The sequence below is a fragment of the Sapajus apella genome, unplaced genomic scaffold, assembly GCF_009761245.1.
Source record: "Sapajus apella isolate SASKATOON/1434 unplaced genomic scaffold, GSC_monkey_1.0 scaffold35, whole genome shotgun sequence".
Classification (NCBI taxonomy): Eukaryota; Metazoa; Chordata; class Mammalia; order Primates; family Cebidae; genus Sapajus; species Sapajus apella.
Genome location: NW_022436975.1, coordinates 10,970,507 through 10,992,645, shown reverse-complemented (window position 1 = coordinate 10,992,645; position 22,139 = coordinate 10,970,507). Strand labels below are relative to the sequence as shown.

Below are 22,139 nucleotides of genomic sequence, written 5' to 3'. Positions count from 1 at the left end.
ATATTTCATCCAATGGCTGCAGAATACACATTCTTCTCCTCAGTACATGGATCATTCTCAAGGATAGACCATATGTCAGGCCAAAAAGCAGGTCTTAAAGCACTCAAAAAAAAAAAAAAAAAAATTAAAAAAAAAAAAAGCTTTTTAAACACTCAAAAAAAAAAAAAAAAAAAACTGAAATAATATCAAGCTCTTTCTCTCACCACAATGGAATAAAAACAAAAATAAAACAAGTGGGAATTTTGGAAAGCATATAAACACATGGAAATTAAACAGTGTGTTCCTGAATGACCAATAGGTCAATAAAGAAATTAACAAAAAAACCTGAAAATTTTCTTGAAACAAATGACAATGGAAACACAACATGCCAAAACCTATGGGATACAGCATAAGCAGTACTAAGAGGGATATTTACAGCTATAAGTGCCTACACCAAAAGAGATGAAAAACTTCAAATAAATAAGGATGTTTCTTAAAGAACTAGAGAAGCAAGAGTAAAAATTACTAATTTACTACTAAAATCAGTAAAATAAAAATAATAAAGGTCAGGACAAAAATACATGAATTTGAAATTAAGAAAACAACAAAAAAGATCAATAAAACAAAAATTTAGTTTTTTGTAAAAATAAATATAATTGATAAACCTTTATTCAGACTAAGAAAAAAAAAAAAAGAGAAGACCCAACTAAATAAAAGCAGAGATGAAAGGAAACAGTACAACTGATGCTGCAGAAACTCAAAAGATCCTTAGTGGCTACAATGAGTAACTATATGCCAATAAATTGGAAAAACTATAAGAAATGCATACATTACCAGACACAAGATTGAACCATAAAGAAATCCAAAACCTGAACAGACCAATAACAAGTAATGAGATCAAAGTCATAATAAAAAAATCTTTCAATACAGAAAATCCTGGAACACGACGGCTTCACTGCTGAATTCTTCCAAACATTTAAAGAATTAATACCAATGGTACTCAAACTGTTCCCCAAAACAGAGGAAACTGGAATACTTTCAGACTCATTCTGCAAGAGCAGCATTACCCTGATACCAAAACCAGACAAAGACACATCTAAAATAGGAAAGTACAAGTCAATATCTCTAATAAATATTGATGCAAAACTTCTCAACAAAATACTGAGAAACAAAATTCAACAATACATTTAAAACATTATTCATCATGAACAAGTGGGATTTACTCCAGGGTTGCAAGGATGGTGCTACATCAATCAATCAATCAATCAATGTGATACATCATAACAGCAGAATAAAGGACAAAATCTATATCATCATTTCATTTGATCCTGAAAAAGCATTTGATAAAGTTCAACATTTTTTTCAAGATAAAAGCACTGAAAAAACTGGAAATAGAAAGAACATTCCTTAGCATAATAGAAGACATGTATGACAGACCCTCAGCTAGTATCATACTAAAGGGAGAAAAACTGAAATATTTTTCTCTAAGATCTGAACATGAAAAGGCTGCCCATTTTCACCACGGTTATTAAACATAGTACTGGAAGTCCTAACTAGAGCAATTAGACCAGAGAAAGAAATAAAGGGCAATTATATTCAAATGGAAGAAGTCAAAGTTTCCTGTTTGCAGATGATATGATCTTACATTTGGAAACCTGAAGACTCCAGAAAAAAAAAAAAAAAAACTATTAAAACTAATCAGTTCAGCGAAGTTGTAGGATACAAAATCAACATGTGAAAATCAGTTACTTTCTATATGCCAACAGTGAACAATCTGAAAAGGAAATAAAATAATGTCCCATTTGCAATAGCCACAATTGAAATTACATATCTGGAATTAAGTTAACTAAAGAAGTTGAAGATTTTTACAATGAAAAGTATAAAACACTGATGAAAATAATTGAAGAAACCATCAAGAAATAGAAAGATTTTCCACGTTAATGGACTGAAAGAGTCATTATTGCTAAAATGCTTATACTACTCAAAGCAATCTATAGATTCATTTCCATCCCTAACAAAGTACCAATGGCATTCTCAGAAACAGAAAAAAATCCCAAAATTTATATATAACCACATAATACCCAATATATCTGAAGATATCCTGATTAAAAACAGAAAAATAAACCCTGGGGTAATCACAATACCTGACTTCAAATTATACTACAGTGTTATAGTAACAAAATAGCATGGTGCTGGTATAAAAACAGACACATAGACCAATGGAACAGAATAAGAAATGCAGAAACAAATACACACGCCTACAGTGAACTCATTTTTGACAAAGGCACCAAGTGACAACACTGGGGAAAAGACAGTCTCTTCAATAAATGGTGCTGGGGAAACTAGATATTTATCTGCAGAAAAATGAGATTTAACTCCTATCTCTTGCCACAAATGGATTCAAGACTTAAATCTAACACCTCAAACTATAAAACTACTACAAAAAAACTTTGAAGGAACTCTTCAGGACATTGATCTGGGCAAACATTTCTTGAGTAATACCCCACAAGCACAGATAACCAAAGCAAAAATGGGCAAATGGGATGACATCAAGTTAAAAAGCTTCTGCACAGCAAAGGTGGCAATTACCTAAATGAAGAGACAAGCCACAGAGCTCAAATAGAGTAATTCTAAGCAGAAAGAATAAAGTAGAAAACATCATATTACCTGACTTTAAATTATACTATGAGATGATAGTAACCAAACAGCATGGTACTGGTATAAAAATAGACACATAAATCAATGCAACAGAATATAGAATCCAGAAATAAAGCCATATGCTTAAAACCAACTGATATTCAACAAAGTTGAAAAAAGTATACGCTGGAGAAAGTACACCCTATTCAATAAATGATCCTGAGAAAATTAGATAATCATATGCAGAAGAATAAAACTGGACCCATATCACTCATCGTATAAAAAATTAGCCAAGATAGAATAAAAACTTAAATGTCGACCTGAAAATATAAAAGTCCTGGAAGAAAATTTAGAAAAAACTCTTTAGGTTATTGGCCTAAGCAAAAACTTTATGACTAAAACCTCAAAAGCAAATGCAACAAATATTAAAATAGCCAAATGGGATTAAAAGCTTCTGTACAGCAAAAGAAATAATCAGCAAGAGATACTCTGGTTTCTCTTCAAATCATATAAACCTTTTGCCTTTTACTAAAGATTTCCATGGAGAGGACAATTCTGAGTCTTAATCCACTTTTTTGAGGCCCAGCTTTTGCAGGGCTATTAAAAAAAAAGAAGAAGAAATAATCAAGAAGAGTAAACAGGCAACTTGCAGAATGGGAGAAAATATTAGCAACTATGCACTTGGCAAAGTACTAATATCCAGAATCTACAAGGAACTCAAACAACAAGAAAAACAAAACAAAACAACAACAACGTAAATAACCCCATCGAAATGTGGGCAAAAACGAGAACAAACATTTCTCAGAAGCACATATAAAGTGGGCAACATATAAAAAACTGCTCAACATTCCTATTCATTGGGGAAATGAAAATTACAATCACAATGAGATACCATATCACACTAGTCAAAATGACTATTACTAAAAAGTCTAAAAACAGACATTTGCAAGATGCATAGAAAAGGGAATGCTTATACATTGTTGGTAGGAATGTAAATTAGTAAAACATTTATGAAAAAATAGTATGGACATGTCTCAAAGAGCTAAAAATAGAACTACCATTCAAACTAGCGATGTCACTGCTGGTTATTCATCCAAAGGAAAACAAGTCATTATATGAAAAGATACCTGCATTTGAATGTTTATTGCAACACCATTCACAACAACAATGTCATGGAATCAACTGAAGTGTCCATCAACAGATAGGAACCATACCCACAAACACACTCAGTCATAATAAAGAATGAAATTATGTCTTTTGCAGCAACATAGATGGAACTGGAGGCATTATCCTCAGTGAAATAACTCAGAAGCAAATTCAAGTACTGAATCTATGCACTTATAAGTGAGAGCTAAATAATGGGTACACATGGACACACAGAGTGGAATAATAGACACTGGACACTCCAAAAGGTGAGAGAGTGGCAAAGGAGGTGAGGGCTGAAAATTACCTGTTGGATACAATGTACACTCTTTGGGTGCTGGCTGCACTAAAAGCCCAGACTCTAATATGCAATATATCCATGTAACAGAGCTGTGCTTGTACCCTCTAAGTCTATTTTATTAATTATTGTTTTTAACAAAACCAAAAAGAAAGAGAGAAAGAAGGAAAGAAAGAAAGAAAGAAAGAAAGAAAGAAAGAAAGAAAGAAAGAAAGAAAGAAAGAAAGAAAGAAAGAAAGAAAGAAAGAAAGAAAAAGAAAGAGAAAGAAAGAAAGAAAGAGAGAGAAGGAAGGAGGGAGGAAGGGAGAGAGGAAAGGAAGGAAGAAAGGAAGGAAGGAAGGAAAGAAAGAAACAGGCCAATTGCTAATGAATATTCATCCACAAAGGATAACATGCATTTTTCTTGAAAAGTTAGGTTATTCCAGTTCTCAACTGACCTATTGCTTCTTTCTATGAAATTCTGGAATATATCATGCAACTTAAAAGTAACTCCCAAATTGACACGGTTGTTTATGCATGTTTAGTCTTAATATATGTTAGAAATCAGTGTCTGAGTAAAGTTGTTGGGAAATGTGAGCATTTTACCAGATAAAGGCAATGCTGGCATGTCTTAGTTTACCTGGATATTATCAATATGCCTTGTAAATGAGTTCTACATGAACACAAAAATTAAATTTCAAATTGTAAAATATTCTATAATAAGTTGCCATTATTTTTCTCTGGAACTCAAGGATGCAATAATAAGAAGGTCATACAGAAATTCTTCTTTTTAGCAATGGGAAATAAGGCATTTATTTCACATTCCATTTTATTCATCAAGGCAATCTGAAAACTGAAACCATTAATAGCCTGAAAACAATATAGCTAAGAGAGCAGATTTGCAGAATGGGATAAGATAACTTGGAAGTTACACTGTCATAATTTTAATAAACGTAATATTAATTACTCTTTACCAGCCAAAGAAAGTTCTTATGTTTTAAAAATATCTTTTTACTAAAATCTAAAGCTGTCTGAAAAAATATTCTGAATCTAACATGCATTTATCTGAAAAAAATTACTAGGAAAGTAAGTTCAAACTGAAAATGAAAGGTGAAATATTATTATAATATCAATGAAAAAAGTGAAGTATCTGCTGTGAGTCTGATAGGCTCCCCTTTATGGGTAACCTGACCTTTCTCTCACAGCAGATCTCTCAGCAGAAACCCTACAAGCTAGAAGAGAGTGGGGGCCAATATTCAACACCCTCAAAGAAAATAACTTTCAACCCAGAGTTTTACATCCAGCCAAACTAAGCTTCATAAGCGAAGGAAAAATAAAATCTTTTGTGAACAAGCAAGCACTCAGAGATTTCATCGCCACCAGGCCTGCTTTACAAGAGCTTCTGAAAGAACCACTACACATAGAAAGGAACAACCAGTATCAGCCTTTCTAAAAAATACCAAAAAGTAAAGAGCATCAACATAATCAAGAATTTACATCAACTAATAGGCAAAACAGCCAGCTAACATTAAATGGCAGTATTAAACTCACATATATTATTATTAATTCTAAATTTAAATCGACTAAATCCCCCAATCCAAAGACACAGACAGGCAAAAAAAAAGCCAAAACCCATCGATATGCTGCATCCAGACCCATCTCACATGCAAGGATACACAAAGACTCAAAACAAAGAGATGGAGAAAGATTTACCAACCAAGTGGAGAGCAAAAATAAATAAATAAATAAAAAGCAGGAGTTGTTTTAAAACAACAAAGATCAAAAGAAGCAAAGAAGGATATTACATAATGATAAAAGGATCAATGCCACAAGAAGAACTAAAGATCCTAAATATATACGCACCCAATACAGGAATACCCAGATATATAAGACTTATAAAGAGACTTAGACTCCCACATAATAATAGTGGGAGACTTCAACATCAATATTAGACAGATCAATGAGACAGAAAATTAACAACGATATCCAGGATTTGAACTCAGATCCAGAACAAGTAAACTAAATTAACATTTATAGAACTCTCCACTTTAAATACACAAAATATACACTCTTATCAGTACCACATCACATCTATTTACAGGTTTAAATGAAATATTGGTTGGCTGCTTGTTTGTTATTTCCTTCCCTCATTTTTTTTTTCATGTCTCTATTATTAAGCACAATAATAGGCATACCCATTTTTAGACTGCATTCTAGCCCGGGCAATAAAGCAACACCCCTGTTCTCTCTTCCTCTTCCTCTTTCTCTTTCTTCCTCTCCTTCATTCTTTTTTTTTCTTTCTTCTTTTTTTTAGAAAAAAAAAAGAAATTTAAAAAAATACATTGATAATGTACAACCATCACCACTATTAAAAAAGAAAAAAGTGAAGTAGACATTTATATGATCATCTGTCCAGCATCCTCACTGTTATTTTCATGATTTATCTTCCTTTCTCCATGATACTGCCACACACACCCGGCTTCCTTTCTATCATATTCTTGCACAAAACTGCCACCCTAAACACAGTTGCTTCATCAAGAGTTGACATTCTATAAAGGATAGGATAATCTTAGTGTCCCAACCCCTAATATCACAATCGATTGATCTAAAGACAGGCACTAGACTTAAATAGGGCTACATGCTTTACTAGTAGTTTTGCTTTTTGAAACATAAAAATCACCAGGATGAATCTCTGTCTCTCTTTCTCACTCTCAGATGAATTCTTAAGATCTAATATTCAAGTCATTTAAAAAATTGTTTCTTAGGATGGCTATAGAGAGCAGTGGAAATAACAAGCACCCAGAGTCTCTTGGGTTGGCCATGTGTGTGCCCCACTTTAGCTTCACCTTTTCCCTTGAGGACAAGGGAAATGCCTGAGTGTCCTCCAATCTCTCTTTAGATTCCAGAAGCCAATGTACTTTCTGCATAAGCCAGCTGGAATTGGGTTCTGACTCTTACATCAAAAAGAACTTATATTGAGTGAAAACAAATACATTAAGTCTGGACAGCAAAACCACTTAACAGTTTGATAATTTCCATGCAGCAACTGGTCAATTTAGGGAAAGAAAATAAAGTAAATTAACCAAAAATTTGGGCAAAGTAGTTTACTAGCTCCTCAGATGTAGTTTAGGTAAGAAATACATAAAAGTCAGAAGATAATTATAAGAAAAAGTGCAAGAATGTGAATTATTTACCACAGTGGTATCATTAATTACTGCGGCTCTAGTAACAATCTGCCAGTCAGCCAATTCCTTCGGGGTGTCCCAGTTTTACCTGGTTCTAATGAGAACAGTATTTGGCATCATGCAAAAAACCACAATTCAAGCTGCTTTGAAGAGTTCTGGCACCAAATAGGAATCTTTGGTCACACATGAAAGTAAATAAAAATAAAACGTGACTCCTGTATCTGCTGTTAACCGCCATTCTCTTTATTAGTGATAACATGGAAATGGCAATTGTGGGCCCTTTTTAGATTTACCACTGGTCAAGAGTCAGAACTTCAGTGATGAGGTGGGAGGAGCTAGAGAAAATGGTACCAGCCAAGGAATAGATACAAGCCCCCAGTCCCACTTTCCCTAATTCCTTTCACCTTATATTTTTTTCTTTTTTTTTACCCCCTCTCTTTACTTTCCCTAAATTAGAGACTAGCGCATCTCTAACAGGTGGAAGAGGATTTACGAAAGAACAGACAGCTTCAGCCTCAGGGATCCCATCAGCACTAGACCCTCTGGCTGCCGCTTGTGGAGTTTCCAGGAGAGGAGAAGGATGATTCACATTCAGGCAGCATTTCTAAATAAGTATTTCCGCAAAACTACTGAAACAGGGACGCTTGTCCCTCTATAGTTCCTGTTGAAATGTGATCCCCAGTGTTAGATGTGGGGTCTAGTGAGACGTTTTTAGATCAGGGAGGCAGATCCTTCTTGAATGACTTGGTGCCCTCCCCGTGGCAATTAGTTCAGCCAAGATCTTGCTGTTTTTTTAAAAGAGTCTGGGACCTCCCTATTCTCACTCTTGCTCTCCCTCTTGCCATGCAGGGCATCGGCTCCCCTTCTCTCACCATGATTGAAAGTTCCCCGAGCCTGCACCAGAAACATGCTGATGCTACACTTTTTATACAGTCTACAAACCCGTAAGCCAAAATAAACCAATTTTCGTTATAAATTACCCAGCCTCAGGTACTTCTTTATAACAACACAAAACAGACTAACGCAACTACTTAAAGAGATCTCAGCAGAATGGCATTAAAACTCTAAGCCTCCAGCAATTTGTTATAATGTATTTTCTCATTTTGAATAAATATTCACTTTTATTTTTGCGAACCCACTTTTGTGTTCATGAGTTTGTATTTATTATGGACTGAATTGCGTCCCCTCTTCCCTCCTAAAATCCATAGGCTTAAGCCCTAAGCCCAATCACATAGGAAGGTGATTAAGGTGGAATAAGATCATACGTGTGATCCTCTGTTCTGCCACAACTGGCTTCTTGTTAAGAGAAGGGAAAGATACCAGAGAGCACATGCACAGAGGAAAGACCATACAAGGACACAGAGACAGAAGGTGGCCGTGTACAAGCCAGGAAGACAGGTCTCTCCAGACAACATCCCTACCTTGATCTTGGACTTCCAGCCTCCAGAACTGTAAGAAAAATTTATTTTCTTTAAGCCACCCAGTCTGTAATACTTTGTTATGGAAGCTTCAACAGATAGATGCAGTATCCTTCTTCAAGAAGGATTCCAAAATTGTATGAACTTAATGTCCTACAAAACCTGGATCTGGCCCTGAGAGAAAAACTAAAAATAGGGAATAGATAGGGTGGGAGCTAGGACAATAAGGAAAATAATTTCCAGGTTTTTTTCCTAATATCACCACCAAATCTGAGGCAGACTCACTATTTTTCCTCAATACGTTTTCAAAGTAGGTCTTAACCCTGAGGAACATCAACACTGGAGAATGAAGAGATTAGAGTTTTAGCTGAAGTTTTGCTATTTTTGTATATCATACTTTAATTATCAGAACATCCAGAACTCAATAAATAATAAATAATATAGTAACAAAGTCATTATATTAACACTATTGCATAAGCTCATTGTGATTGCTGTTCTCATTTTTGTTCCACTATAAACAGAACCTGAATAGACAGGAATTTATATGATTAAACATCCTACTTGCAAACATGAATATATTATGAAGTGTTAATGTGATACATTAATATGTCATGCAGCATAGATTTGCTATGGGAACAAGGAGAACATTTTCAGTTTCTTTTTTAACTTCAAAACGGTTGATTTTGACAAATTTGGAGAGATTCGAATTTTAGAGGAAATCAATTAATACCACAGAGAACTCAAGATAAAGATAATCATTCTAGATTGCTGGAGATGCACCTGCCTTTTTGGTTGACTAACTGTGGCACTTAGCCTATTTGCAGAAAGCGTTCGTTACTGCATGTGAAGCCATGAGTCGTTTTTCCTTTCTACCTGAGGAAAGCAGACCATAGGAGATAGAAAGTTCCTATTCTTTGATGCTTGAACAAGTACTTCCATTTCTTATATTACATATATATATATATATATATATATCTCACAAATAGCTACAACTCAGATGATTTCCCAGCACATTGTGTGGTTCATGGTCAGATATGGAGCCTTTAATAAATCCTAGTGATCCTGGAATTAATCAAGAACTGGGATGTGGGGATATGGAGGTAATTAATGGGTCCAAAAATATAGAAAGAATGAACAAGATCTGGTATTTGATAGCAAAACAGGGTGACTATGGTCAATAATAATTTAATCGTACTTTTTTTTTTGAGACAGATCTCGCTCTGTCACCAGGCTGGAGTACAGTGGCACAATATCGGCTCACTGCAATCTCCACCTCCTCCTGAGTTGAAGTGATTCTCTTGCCTCAGCCTCCCAAGTAGCTGAGACTACACGCGCGTGCCACCATGCCCAGCTAATTTTTGTATTTTTTAGTAGAGATGGGGTTTCACCATATTGGCCAGGATGGTCTCGATTTCTTGACCTCGTGATCTGCCCACCTCACCTCCCAAAGTGCTGGGATCACAAGCATGAGCCAACATGCCCAGCCTAATTGTACATTTTTAAATAACTAGAAGAGTATAAATGGATTGCTAATTGGAATTTTGCCATGCAGAAACTCAGGAAAATCAGGAAAGAGATGAGTCAAGGCATGCAAAGATATTGGGAGAAGCTCAATATTTTCAATCACTGAGTAAAGATTCAATATGAGTTAATTATTAAATAGATTTAATAAAAATCTATGATAAATCAGATATTATGTGGAGGCATGAGAAAACAAAGGGAAATACAACACTAACCCCTCAGAAATGTTGATGCTCACTCAGTTAATGTGTACCTTCCAATCTATTCTCTGATATGACCATAGCTGCAATTCAGCGCATCAGAATATTTAGAATGTTTCCTTAAAATACATAAAGCTGCACTTTAAGAGGCTTAGGTAGGTGGATCTTAGCCACCCACCTGAGGTTAGAAGTTTGAGACCAGCCTGGCCTACATTTTGAAACCAACCCTGTCTCTACTAAAACTACAAAAATTAGCTGGACATGGTGGTGCCTGCCTGTCATCCCAGTTACTTGGGAGGTTGAAGCAGGAGAATCACTTGAACCTGGGAGGTAAAGATTGCAGTGAGCTGAGATCGTGCCACTGTACTCCAGCCTGGGTGACAGAGCAAGACTCCATCTAAAAAAATAAAAATAATAAATAAAATAATAAAATAAAATACATGAAGCTATAAAGTTTTATAATTTTTAGTAGTACTTGTTTTATAATAAAAGAAAATAATAACAAGTAGCATATTTTTCCCGGCATGTCCTAAAATGATCTTTTTCTGCCAAAGCAACCTTATCCCAAATCGAATAACCAATACCTGATTTTTCCTCAAATTGATACACCAGAGCAGGCTTGCAGGGCTCAGTCTTCTGAGCTAATGTAATTTTGTTTTCAATAACAATGTAGTTATTTCTGTTTGAAGAGCAAAGTCTTCACGCTAGAAGTGGTGATGTAGAGATTAAGGTGATATTGCACATGTCACAACAGCCTCCAACGAGAATACATTTTGGAAGGGAAAAAAGTAAAGGTTACAGTCAACTCCAAATTGCCAGGGGCTGAAAACCCACAGCAAAAATCTCTGGTGGTTTCTTTTCCTGATTTTATAAGCACTTTTTACATACAATAGACCGTGAATATTGTTAGCAGTCAGAGAGTTGTTCTGGTAACTGTTTTATAAGATACCATGTCACACAGGATAATATTTATACTTTAGTATCTCCCAGAGAGCTGTGCAGAAACCTTACACTGCTGTCAAAACAGGTTAAAAAAAATGTACAAATTGATTCCTTCAGTTTTTCAAATAGGCAAAAGGAATAGTAAAATAGTCCAGAGTATTGTATGTGAGTTAATAGTTGTATTTTGTGAAAACAAAACAAAAAAAGAGTGCTTGTCTCACTAAACAACATGCTTTCTTCTTCCACTTCAGCCCATTCAGATGACATTGACGTTGCAAGGCATTTGAGTTAATGTATTTAATATTTTTCACTTTTTGGTGCACATGATTGCTTGGTAGAGCACAAAACTGCCTCTACTCCTCCTTAAAGAAAAAAGTGGTTTAAAGCTGGAAGTAGTGAAACCAGAAGTCAGCCACCTCCACCAGCATGAGCTCTACTTTCTCCAGGCATCTTCCATTTAGATGGTCATTCCACGAGCAGAAGCTATGCTGCCCATCTGCTTTGAATGGAGGCATTGTCAGCCTTCAAATGGCAAATGACAGCGAATTCTGGTATTTTGACATGTTATATGAAAGGCCAGAAAATTCAGGCTGTGAAAGGCAAAAGGAGTTGACATCTGTTGAGCCAAAATGTTGGCTACTTTGAAGAACTTAGACTTGCAGTGAGTAAGTAAGTTGTGGGAGGCTTAGTGATGGCTCAGAAATCTTTCCTGTGACTCCTATGCCCCCAAGGAGAGAGAACAGGCAGCTGCCAGAAGTAAATTTTGACTATAACAATTCATTCGACCAGGAAAATTTCAATCACTTTCCATGTAAATTGGGCCAAGTCACAGGTGTTCCAGCTTCCAGTTATGCATAATTCAAATGGATCATACTATTCAGTTAAAAAGCACTTTGGAGTAATCAAAATATAGATTTTGTGCAAATATAGTATAGGCTTAACATATGTGAGCTGATAATTGTGTCTAACATTTTCCCAGGTATAAGTCATACTTTAACTTGTGTACACGTCTTTCTTTAATTTCATTCATGAGTCCATGAAAATTTAAACATACATACTCAAATAAATGTTATATATAGTTCTATATAATTTTATAAGTAATAACAATAGGAAATGCATTTTTTCAGCATACTCATTTAATTTTATTAACAGCAAACAAATAATTTAAAATATTATATGTTTAGGACAGTTTTACTTTTTTTTGCTTTTGTTTTTGTTTTGAAATTGAGTCTCACTCTATTGCCCAGGCTGGAGTGCAATGGCATGATCTCGGCTCACTACAACCTCCACCTCCCAGGTGTAAGCTATTCTCCTGCCTCAGCTTCCTGAGTAGCTGGGATTTGTGAGCCACCATGTCTGGCCCAGTTTTACTTATTTTGTGCAGCCTCTATCTTCCTGGTTTTCTTTTCCAATTTACCCACAGGATTAGACAACTTAAAATCTATCTAAACTTAACTACCCATTATGGATTGAGCTTTACAACTGAGTCATTAGGGCAAACTCTATACTTTTTTAGAAGCCTAGTTTTTTTCTGAATATGCAATTTTTCAAAAATATAGTCTTATTGTTCCAAACAACATATAATTGGGAGACAAATAATAAGCCTTCCTCTTCTTTTTTCTAATATGCTATAATCACCAAAGCAACTTTTTAGTTTCTCCCCAGATAACTTTATAGAGCATTCACTATGAATGCACATTATATTAGGTGCATTAATACAGTGTCTTTTAGAAGAACACCAAGGATGATTAACTTAATAAAAAATTATAGCCAAGATAAGTCTAGAATAGATCTTTTGTGGTAGGTGGAGAAAAAGCCTTACATTAGGCTGTCAATTCTCTAACCACCAACTTGCTATAATCTCACTTCCCTCTCATTTAGCATTCTAAACACTTCTCTCCTTTAATATTCAAAGTGTGCTCATCTCTACAACCACAAAAGAGGAGGAAAATTCTTGTCATCTTTAGTTCCAAAATCATTCCTAAGAATATCTGTTCATAATTTTAAAATTTATGATAATGGCCATCTTCTGTAAAATAGCTTGGTATCTTTACAGTTTTGCATCTCTCTTGACATTTAAAATACTTATATCTCAGTTCAAGTAAATTGCAGGGAATTGATACATGTAACTTTACCTCATTACACATTTTAAGACAAGAAAGTGAAAATAATTGCACAAAGACTGTGCTGTTCATTGATTTCACAAGATCTTCTAGCCTTTTTTAGAATGGCCACCTTCCTCACATTTGAGTGTGTGTGTTGTATGCTGCAAGAGTGGTGAGATTACATTCAGAACTCTGTGAACTTTAAACAATAAAAAAGTTGCAGTATTTGTTCCCAGTTGTTTCCCAGTGCTTTCAATTTATCATGAAAAAGAATTTCAATCTCTTCAGTCTTATGAAAAGGTCTCTGCCAGATATATTTGTCTGATGTACAACTAGCAATCTAGAAAAACTTCAGAATATATAGCAGTTTGCAAATAATACATTTGAAAAACTAAAATTCACCAGAAATTATTTTTAGTGTATTAACCAAAACCAGAAGTTTTGACCAATAAATAAGTAGTGTTGGGGCGTGTTTTTTGTAGCCATGATTCCCACCTGTTTGTTTAGCTACCCCACAGTCTTGCTCGCTTTTCTCAGCAGTATCTTGTGATCTTGCTTTTCTTCCAGGAGCACAGTCGTGTAAGCAGCTCCTCTTAAACTGGGTCTTTTATGGAGACAGAAATGTTAAACAAAGTGCTTTGAACCTGAGATATCCAAAGTTAAAAGACACTAGGCTACGTTGTTTGGGCGCCTAAATCTTAACCATCTGGGGCCATACTTTCTATTATTTAGAGGAGTCGTGGAGAAGAGCACACACATCAGAGTCAGTCTGACTAAGTTCAAATTGGTGTTCTGCCCCTCATTTAGTTTGGGCAAATAACTTAATCTGCGTGACTCAGACTTGTCTTCTGTAAAACAGGAATAACAAAAGCATCTGCTTTATAGGACTGTTAAAAATATTAAATGGTTGATCCATGCCATGCCCTCCGTCAGTCCCTGACTTGTAGGAACCACTCAAATGTTAGCTATTGTTAATCCAACACACAATGATTATGCCACTTACTTCACAGTATGTGGAATCACAATGTTCATGAGCTCTTTGAGGGTCACACTTTGTATACTAGAAACAGAGCTAATCATTACCATCAGCTCAACTCACATTCTAGTTTCATTGGGATGGCAGCTCCCCAGCACGTCATTCTTAATGACTTCCAATCAATCACTCATGATTACACGTTGCTTTGCATCAATCAGTAAGGAAAATTCCCAATCTTATGAAACTAAAGGGTGAAGCCAATTACAGTTGCTTGATATGTTCTGATTGCACATTCTTTATAAATATTTTGTGTATCTAAGTCATATTGTCATAGTTGTGTACTGCGTATGCGAAACTACAAGTAATTAGAACAAAAGTTCTTAGAGCCTAGAATACAGAATATCCACACAATATTTAGCAACACTGAAAATATATGGTTTTTCGAATACAAATTTACAGCTTAAAAATAAGTCAAAATGTACTAGGTAAATAAAAATAAAATAGAACACATGAGAGAAATAGCTGAAATAATAATCACAGAATCAAGAGAAATTGACATAATAATTATTTTGGGTTCTCATCATTTTTAATAGAGTTTTTTAGAGCAGTTTTAAGTTTACAGAAAAATTGAGCAGAAAGCACACAGAGTTCCCATATACCACCTCTCCCCACTCACCTATGCATTTTCGATTATTATTAACATCTTGCATTAGTATGATACATTTGTTACAATTAATGAGCCAATATTGAATGTAATTATTAACTAAAGTTCATCACTTATAATGGGGTTCTCTCTGTTTTGTACAGTTCTATAGGTTTTGACAAATGTATAACTTCATGTATCTACTATTATACATAACTACCATTATTGTTTTTCTGCTTACGAACTCCTTTTTCTGCTAAATTTTTCTATTCAGTGAAAGAATACAGTACATAATTAACCATTGAGCTAGGAAGCTTCTTTTACTTTTCAGGGCTGTTTACTTCTAAGGACCTATAGGAGCCTGTGGATGTAACAAATTTCTGCCAGCTTCGTCTTAACATCAAACTACAAACTTTCTTACATGGAACACTTTAATTTCACTAAAAACACCCCTGTTCCACTTATTTATTGCTTTCTTCCTCTTCCAAAAAATTTGGCAACCTTTGATTCTTTTACTGTTTCTGTAGTTATGCCTTTTCCAGAATATTATTTTGTTAAAATCTTATGGTATATAGACTGTTCAGATTGGCTTTTTTCACTTAGTAATGTGCATTGAAAATTCCTCTATACCTTTTTAGGGTTTGATAATTTATTTCTTTTCCACACTAAATAACAATCCATTGTATGGATTTACCATAGTTTATCTGATCACCTATGAAGGACATCTCGATTGCTTCCACATTCTGGTAATTATGAATAAAACTACTATTAATGTTTGCATACAGCTATTTGAGAGGACATAAATTTTCAACACATTTGGGTAAATAGCTAGGAATGCAACAGCTGAGTCATATGCTACCACCATGCTTAGCTTTGCAAGAGAAAAAAAAAAAGTTTGAAACTGTCAAACTGCCTTCCAAAGTGGCTGCACCATTTCGCACTCCCACCAGCAATGAAGGAGAGTTTCTGTTGCTATGTCCTGCCCACATTTAGTATTAAAAGTGTTTTGGATTTTGGTCATTCTAATAGGTGTGCTGTGGTACCTTGTTCTTTTAATTTACATTTCTCTAATGAATAATTATCTTCAGCATATTTTTATAATTTGCTTCTACAATTAGATGTCTGTTCTATGATTAGATGTCTTCTACAATTAGATGTCTGTTCAGCTCTTTTGCCCATTTTTTCAAATATAATTTTTTGTTTCCTGATTGTTAAGTTTTAAGACTACTTTGTAAGTTTTGCATATACAAATCCTTTATCAGTTATGTGTTTTGCAAATATTTTATCTTAGTCTGTTCTCTCTCTTCATTCTCTTAACGGTGTCTTTTACCAAACAAAAGTTTCCATTTTAATTCTTTGCATTAAATATATAGCTGAAATAATAATTATAAAATCAGGAAAACTTGATATATTGATTATTTTTAATAATGCATTGACCCATAATCATTCCTGAGATTTTATGAAGAAAATAGTTTAAAGATTGAACTACCACTGACTGACAAATGTTACAGGAAAATTACATGGAAATGTGAATAATAAATTTACAAACATGTTTAGAAGCACTAAAAATAGATGTTGGAAATTCAACAAAAAAGCTCCAAATTGTTTTTTGGGAAATAGATATCAACTTTTGAAAAATAAAAATGGGATTATATATACCTTGTTAGATCATATATATCATTACATCATATCACATATGATTCATATGTATATGAATATCTCATATATAGAATATTTATGTCATATGTATCATATATACTATCTATGTATGATAAATTTGAAAGACATCAATGACAACCCAGGGTTTCATGGGGAACTAAAAACTATATATGACAGGATTACAACCTACCTTCTAGGGCCAAATGACAAATTGGTGACCTCTTACATGCCAATGCCAATGGATTGGTGGAGCTGCATCAAAGGCAATGTTGAGAAGCCTTCATGGGAAATAAAGGAAGCTGTCATTGATAAGCAGTGGAATCTTTGATGTAGAATGCTCACAGCATTCAATCTCAACCCTCAACCGTAGCTTGGAAAGGAACAGATCTTGGGTAAGTCACATGCTTAATTACAAAGCGTACTAAAATAGAGATTTCATAGGGGAAGAAAGGCGTTACACCATAAGCTGAATGGCGAGTTTTTTCTTCTTTAAGTTCTTCATGATGACCAGCATAAAAAGGCAGACTTACTGGTCACTCTTGCTCTGGTTGTCTAGGGAGCCCCATACTTGGATGATACGAGCAAGCATCTGTGCAAGGCTCAAGGCTGGGCTAAAGAATATTTTCTTTCCTGATGATCCAGTAGTAAAACAAAAATGCTTTCAAAATGTTATAGATGTTGAAGTCGTCTCTCTACTTCTGAGATGCTCCTCCAGACCCCAGTTAAGAGCCTTCAGAAGAAAGACAAAAATGCAAAAGGAAAAAGAAAGAATCTACGCAAGATGGCTGCATGTCTGAGAGAGAACATTCTTTCTGAGTAAAATCCGAATAAAGAAACTCATAAGGTACCAACTGGTAATAACAGGAGACAATTCTGTGGCAAATACATTATGAGAAGAAGAAAAATAATTACCTCCTAGCATTGTGAGCCCTTCAACTCTAAGCTAGGGTCTCAGTCAAACTGATTGAGAAGAGTTGGCTATAGTTTTTCCAGAAGCTGCAACTTACGGTTAATAATATTACAGATTTGACAAATGTCTTTTCTCAGTGTTCAAATACAAAATCTAAAATTTTGCCTACTTCATAAAGGCACAGTTGTCTAAACTGATTATAACATAATGCAAATATTGATTTAAAACCAAAACAGCAATGCTGTAGCCTGAGTATGCTAACAGCTTTCCTGCCAGATCAACAATAAAACAGCAAACTGGTTAATTGTGCTCCTCTCTTCATTTCATCATGAGCAAGTATCTAAATTTAGCAAATAAGCTGAATATAGGAATCTCCAAGCGTGTCAAAATATGATGGCAATTAAATTGACATCTCTTCTGCACCTCATTTTAAGGGAATATATTTTTCAAGGCCTTGACAGTCAAAAACTATTTAGATTATTTATGACATTTCCAATGAATTAGTAACATTTTCTATTGCATTACATTTTGCATAATATAATTTGTCACTATTTCTTTATTAAGCTTGTTTTATATTCATAGTTGCCCCACGACACTATATTTTCCTTTTTGTCAGCCCAGAACTTCATTATGAAGGATGAGGTTTTATCGTTTCCCAGTGATGCAAATGACTACAGTGAATAAGTGTCATTATGCAGGAACAGGAATTTAGTTTTCCTCCATTAACCAGACAGGCTAATGACTCAACAAGTTTATAGCTTGCCACAAAATTTGATAGCTCAATGTGAGTTAGAACAAATGAGAGTTACACGGATGTAAAGATTAGAAATATGCACCTTTTTTTTTTGGTTAACTTTCTAAATTTCCCAAAGTGAATTCCGGATTTTCATTGGATTAATGAATAAGGACGCTTCCTGATCTTTTTTCCTGAAAAAGAATAACTTTAGTTTTCCACTGCCAGCAGTTCAGCAGGTCACATGTTCATCTCCTTAGAACCAATTCAGCTTGAGGGCATAGTCAAATGACAAGCATTCACCCATACCACAAAATCAAAACCTCTTCACCATTTCAACTCCTATGGAAGAGAACAAGCGCATTCAATTCAGGAGATTGTAAAGGAATATTCCTGGAGTAAACTATTGCTCTCTTATTTCTAAATCCAGGGAACTTAAAAAAGATTGGGCAGGTAACACGTTCACCCTGTACATAGTCACAACCTTCTGAGTGCATTAAACAACCTTTCAGAGTTACGCAAGACCTACAAATCTTAAATCTCTTACCACTGTTAAAAGATGCTTACAGTTTTAGATGAAGGGAGGGATTAAGGAGAGGGGAGTTAGGAACAGTGTTCTAGTTATTCCCATATCTTTACAATGGTATAGGTTGGTTATTCTATAACTTTACAAATGTGAAGCAGAGGTAAAAATCAGACATTTTGCAAGAAGGAAGTGAGATAATTCCAAATTCTAGGGTGTGAGGGAAGGTCACTACATGAAATATTAGCCTCAAAAGACTACTCAGAAAGAGCAATAGGCACAGAGCACCATCTTGGGCAACACAATTTTGTTCCAAAGTCTTAGACTAGGAGAACACACACACAAAAGCAAATGCTTGCTATGTATCTGTGGAAGAACAAAACAATCTTCACCCACTGTGCAATGGTACCATGAGAAGAAAAGACCAAAGCAAATTCACTACTGGTAGAGTTTTCCTAAATAAAAAAGATTTAAAAGTCCATTCATTTAAAAATGGTTAAGTTTATGTTATGTGACTTCACCTGAATTAAAAATATATGTTAGAGCAGAGGGCAGGGAGAGTCCACCACAGTTATTGACAAAAATTGTCATATTTTCTGAAAGAATGCACACGATGAAATATTGTCGAAAAGGAAGCATGGAGAAGTGGGTATTAGACTGAGCTATCTGACTTATTAGCAATATTACTTTGAACATGTCTCAACCTCTCTGGATTTTAAGTTTCTACAAAGGGAAAACTTTGGACTAGTTGATGACCAAGATTTCTTCTAGTTCATAAGCCAAATGAATCTAAGATTCTACTTAGATTCTACTCATATATCTGCAAAGGATTTCCAATTGGTTTGAAAATATGAAAAAATTGTCATTATTTGGATACCTATAGAAGTGAAAAATAATGGAGGACTAGAAACTGCCTATGTTTTCACATAAAGCAAATGGTTAATGTCAATCGCTTTTAACTGAAATCGTTTACATAATCCTTACTTGATGAGGACGAGAACCACACCAGATACATAAATGGTGAATACTCATGGAAATTGTTATGCATAAGTACTGCTTTGGTTTAGATTTTGAATTTTATAAAATTTCAGCCTGGATTAATATTTAAATCAGCTTTGTTGAGATAAAGTCTACATTCAATTAAGTATAAAGTGTAGACTTTGATGAGTTTTGACAAATGTGTATCACTGTATACCCACCACCATAACCATGAAATAGAAAATTTCCATCACTCAGAAAATTACCCTTGGGCCCCTTTGCACCTAGTTGCCTTGCCAGCCTTGGCAACTGCTTAGCTGCCTGTTATCTTTATAGCTCTGCCTTTTCCAGAATGTCACATAAATGGGACTAAACCTTAGGTACACTTGCATGTATGACTTCTTTAAGATAGCATAACACTTTAGAAATTTACGGATGTTGTTGAGAATATCAGTAGATTTTCTTTCTTATTTCTGAATAATATTCCAATCTATGGATGTGCTACTTTTTTTAACCACCCAATGACATTTTAATCGTTTTTTGTTTCTGACTACTATGAATAAAGCTGTTATGAACATTTGAGTACGTATATGTGGATATGTACTAAGTTACATATATCTCAGTCTTTATGTGGATATATATTTTCACTTCTTTTTGGCCTCTATGAGTGGAATTGTATACTTTATGAGAAACTGTCAAAGTGCTTGTCATAGTGACTGTACCATTTTGCATTTTTACCAAAAATATATAAAAGTTCCACTTTTGCCTGGGGAGTGCAAGATGTCCATCTAGATGCAGGCAGGTGAAACAGCTCCCACTGAGGGACCGAGATGACTGGAGTGCTCCTAACAGATCCTCAGGAGCAAGGCACTGAGAGTGGACAAAGGGAAGACAGAAGCTGGATGGAAGTGGGAGAAAGTTGGGAATGACACATGGGGCTACTGTGCACTGCGACATGTTCCTGGCTCCAAACATCTCTGGGAAAATGGGTGGCAAGGAGCAACCCACTCTCACCACGGGCCTCTGGAACCCCAGCAGGCAGAGACTCCTTGACCACTACAGTCACTCGAGTGCCAGGGAGATCTGCCTAAAGAAGTGGTAGGGGCAGCAGGCCAGCCGATGTGGAGACCAGAGGATTTGGTGTGGGAACATCTGTACCAGCGCACCATCAGGGACAGCTAGCTCTCTAAGCTCAATAGGCTCCCATAAGAGATGTTAGCCTTAGGGGAACTGTCAGACCTGAACTCTGCAGGGCAGTCTTGCCCATCAGAGGGGACCAGTTTGACCTGAGGATCCCTCGATCGTCTGGCCTGTCCTGGGACCCCAGCCTGGCTATGCCTGCTTCTAGGGCAGTCTCAGGTGCCCTGGGGGCCGTCTCATAGCTTCTAATGTATATGTATATGTATATGTATATGTATATGTATATGTATATGATCACACATATACATAATGAGAAAAGCCTTTTACCAGAAATATGTTTTGAAAATATTTTCTCACTTTGTGTGGCTTGTCTTTTCATTTTCTCAGTGGTGTCCTTGAAGCGCAAAAGTCTTTAATTTTGATGAAATTAAACTTACCAGTTGTTTTAATTTTAATTTGATTTTTTGTTAATTTGGGGTGTTTTTTAACTTTTGTTTTAGTTTCAGGGGCACATGTGAAGGTTTGTTACCTAAGTAAACTCATGTCATGGGAGGTTATTGTACAGATTATTTTACCACTCAAGTATTAACCCCAGTAACCAATAGTTATCTTTCTGCACCTCTCCTTCTTCCTACCCTCCACCCTCAAGGACGCCCTAGTATCTGTTGTTCCCTTCTTTGTTTCATGAGTTCTCATCATTTAGCTTGCATTTATGAGTGAAAACATGAGGTCTTTGATTTTGTGTTCCTGCATTTGTTTGCTAAGGATAATGGCCGACTGCTCCATTCATGTTCCTGCAAAAGACATAATCTCATTCTTTTTTATGGCTGCATAGGATTCCATGGTGTATATCTACCACAGTGTATCCAGTCTGTCATTGATGGGCATTTAGGCTGATTCCATTCTTTGCTATTTGGAATAGTACTGCAATGAACATCTGTGTGCAAGTGTCTTTATGGTAGAATGATTTATATTCCTCTGGGTTTATACCCAGTAATGGGATTGCTGGGTTGAATGATATTTCTATTTTCAGCTCTTTGAGGAATCACTGTACTAATTTCCACAATGGTTGAACTAATTTACATTTCCACCTACAGTGTATAAGTGTTCTCTTTTCTACACAACCTTACCAGCATCTCTTATTTTTTGACTTTTTTTAATAGCCATTCT

General features: G+C 35.3%; 1 non-coding gene across 1 annotated transcript; it reads left to right on the top strand.

Annotated features, from left to right (window-relative positions):
• The first annotated feature begins 3,100 nt into the window (after nt 1-3,100).
• Nucleotides 3,101-3,215, top strand: LOC116563648. Its single transcript, XR_004274494.1, has one exon. It is a non-coding gene; the product is annotated as a U5 spliceosomal RNA (small nuclear RNA).
• Nucleotides 3,216-22,139: the final 18,924 nt, after the last annotated feature.